Source organism: Solanum pennellii, chromosome 9 (genome assembly GCF_001406875.1).
Source record: "Solanum pennellii chromosome 9, SPENNV200".
Lineage (NCBI taxonomy): Eukaryota > Viridiplantae > Streptophyta > Magnoliopsida > Solanales > Solanaceae > Solanum > Solanum pennellii.
Genome location: NC_028645.1, coordinates 15,012,598 through 15,016,587, shown reverse-complemented (window position 1 = coordinate 15,016,587; position 3,990 = coordinate 15,012,598).

Sequence of the window (3,990 nt, the reverse complement as noted above, 5' to 3'; positions counted from 1 at the left end):
TCCTTTCATAGATAAGTTTTCAAGAAACTCAACTCTAGGGTTTTACTTTACAAAATGGACTTTATTCCTAACTCTAGATTTAAGATTCTAGATGAAAAGTAATTGTTTTCTGTGGTTAATTATGCATGTATTGTTGAGTGTTTCACTTGTAATGATAAATTTTCTTGTGTAGCATTTTTAATATCAATTTGATAGTTTCGATTGGGTTATACCTACACCTGATAATATGACAACATTGAGATTGGAAGTAAGACTAGAATAAACTCGTAAATGACTCTTTCCCCTATCCTACATTGTGCATTTATCTTGTGTATGATTTGAAGATTTGTTCTTGACTATGCTATTGAGTATTTTACAATGTTATGGTTATGAATGTGGTAAGTTGAACGTAAATTTTTTAATAAGAAACTTTGAAGCGAGAGGTAAGTCTTCTAATGTCGTGATTACTCTACAATGTTTATGATAGCCTATAGATCATGATGCTATGTTATGGGAGTATGAATGATTTTTCTATGTGTATATGTTGGGCTATGAACATGTTACATGTAATATCAATTTAAGAATAAGATAATGCAAGTTGTGATATTCTCTTGTATTCTTTCAAAAGATGATTATGTTATATCAATCTCACACACGAATGAAAGAAAATTCTCATATAATCGTAAATAGATTATGATCATGTTTATATAAGGAGTTAATCTCCTATGACCTATGAAAAGATAACTTAAAGGTTATTTAAGAAAGGGACTTAAGCTAAACACTGATAAACTAGATATGAGAGGTGTCCCTTCCCTAGTTGGAAGCTAGGTTCACAATGACTCTCATGAGATAGAGGCTGCCATATAATGTGTAACTATGGGTCTCTAATACATCTCCTAGTTCTTGAATTATGTTGCGACCATAGGATACTAGCTAGTGGATCCACCCTGAAAGCTATGTCATGTTTGGTTCTACTTTGGTCTGTAGACCACCTTCTTTCGGTGTGGGGTTTTATGACATCAGATTTCATGTTTATCTCACATGGTCTATGTCAATTAAGGTTTATGTTCCCTCATGTAAAAAGAAATACAAGTAAATGAATGTTGACTAGGGTGACCTGAGGAGTCCACTTAGCATAGGTAGGGGTATGGGACTCTACCTAGAAATTGCACAAGTTGACTTTAAGAGAAGTCCTAGGAGATTGTTCTATATGTAATATGCTAAAATTATAGGTTTGATGATTATGATACATGTTGATACTCTTATATAATGTTGTTTATGTTGATGAACATGTTATTGGTCTACATTGCTATATGAGATGATGACTACCACGTTATAGGTTATATGAAGCAAAGCTTTACTTATTGTCTCCTATATTATCTACTTGGTTGTGTGGGGTTATGGGGCTTCACATGATCATTGCACTTGTAGGTTGGGGATGGGATCATTGGTGTGTGTTTGTATGTTATGTTTATGTGATCTATTGAATATCAAATGTTAACATGACTTTATGATAATATGTCTTTTATTATGATCATACGCTATGTTGATGGAAATTCTTAACTTGTACATGTTGTATGGTATGTGCAGTGAAGATATTCTCATGACTTCGCATGTTTTTTCACAGATATGATAGATGATCCTTTTTCATGCATTTCCTTAAATGTTATGTGTATATACCCATACTTAGTACATGTGGCGTACTAACTCCATTACCTTTTATTACTACAAATGTAGGGTCCTGCCATTGAAGATTAAGAAGGTCGATTGAAGAAGCTTGGAACGCTTTCTCTGAGTGTTGGTAGGTCCTCATGTTTGGAGATGCTATGTTTTATATTCTAGCTTATGGAGACTTTTGTAGTTATTAGGAATATTCTATTTTCATTTATGTTATTTGGATTCTATTGTATTAAGGCCTATATGGCATATTAACTATTTGTTGTCTAAGTCCACATTTGCACTTTTTAGATGGTTTTATACATGTGAGACAACGTTTTAGAATATCGTGTGATATTATTACTCTTAAGTATGAAGTCTAAGTACACTTCACATAAGTATTTAAAAGTTTTTAATTTTCCGCAATTTTAAGTGATGACATGTTATGAACAACGCTAAGAGTCTTGTTTGAGTCCTTTGAGAGGCCGCCGCCGCCAGTCGCATCTGGGTGTACTCTCCGGGTGTGATAAAGAACCCATGGATAGATATCGAAATTGGACAAGTTTATCTTTGAAAGCTTCAAAAATATCTTTAAAGTTTGGCCCCTGGAAGAAAAGAGTTTCAAGGATGAATAACCGTACCTTAATTAATGCTAGACCACGAATTTGATGAAGAATTAATGAAGAATAACCAACCAATCGTCAATTCAAGTTTTATCATGAGTTTTGTCTCCAATGGAGTCCGAGAGAATTTCTTAGAGAATTTGGGTTTTGATTTTAGAATAATGAATTTATATAGGTGTTTAGGACTTATAAAGCCTCTTAAAATACCTATAATACCCTTAGTTAACTGCCCAAACAATTGTTTGCATGTGGGGTGATTACCAATTTACCCCTTCACTTAACAGTGAAATGCGCAAATTGCAGACACCATCGACGCCTGCCCATCGACCGCTCGTTGGTCCATCGATGGGCTATCCTGGTTCAGATACCTTCCTTTGGGATCTTAATATCCCTAGTCTAAGTCTTCACCAACGCCTCCATTTACGGGGCGTCGACCAACCCACTGGCCGTCGATTGCCTCAGTCGTTTGGAGCTGGTCTAGAAAGCCTTTGGCTCAAATGAAGGGTCCTTCCTCAAGGACCCTTGGTTGGTCCCTGGGGACTTTTTCACGGACATTCCAGATTGAATATTCTCGTATATGATTTTAGGACCTCTCTTATCAATTTCATCCAAAACAAACACATAAAACTCGACCAAACATACCAAGACACACACAAGATCGTTTAAAGGCAAACCTTTTGAACATCATGGACTTTTTTGGACGTTTGACCTCTTAACTTTATGAAAATTAACAAACTTCCTATACACACTATTGTAACTCATATAATGACCCTATAAGATCATGACTGACACACATAATCTAATAAATACACATAAGGCTATAGGTGACTAGTCGTCAAACGCCTTGGTCGTCCCTTGACGTTTAACTTCAATTCACCTAAGTCTTTAGACACTGTCTCATTAACACATTATAAACCATTTTAGGACCTTATACCCTCATGAAAAATATTGTAGACTCTAGTTTCACCTAAGTTATTTTAGAGTATTACACTTGACTTTTCTCTCATTCAAGGAGTCAATTCCAAAGGCTTTTCCAAATATCAACCATAAAACCCTATTTTGAATTCTAAGCATGGATTTGGATAAAAAGGTTCAAATTGATGAATTATGAAGTATTTAATTTTAATTGATGGTTTTACGATAAAAAATTCCATGAACACACGTATTACTTGAATTACTAATTTGGCTCTAAAGTGAGGTTATTGATTATAATCTAATTAGGTTGAATTCATGTTTAGATTGTTGTGGGCTATTGAATTATACGTTTATAATTGTTGGAATTGTTCATCTTTTTCCTTATAGTATTGATATTTATATTGGGTTTCGTTGAATCATTGATATGGACGAATTATTGGCCTAGTTTTATGGACATTGTCATTGGTAAGATCTCTTGTTGTATGAATTTTTAAAAGCTAAGGAATGGTGATTTTGGCTATTGGAAGGTGATGAGTTTACGTAATTACCTTATTTAATTTTGAATTATTATCAAAATTCTATTGATTTATATGGTCCACTTACGGTGGGGTTTATTAATTGTTATAAATGTTCTAAACATGGCCTTGTCGGCATTATTATGTGAATTTTAGTATTATCATGATTTTGTATGAGTGAGTGTATAAGGTTAAGGTGATAATGTAATGTATATATGATCTTGTATGGGTGCTATAACGATATGATTGAAAGTACTTCCTCTTAAATTGTTGATATATGATGATGAAGGACTAAGAAGAGT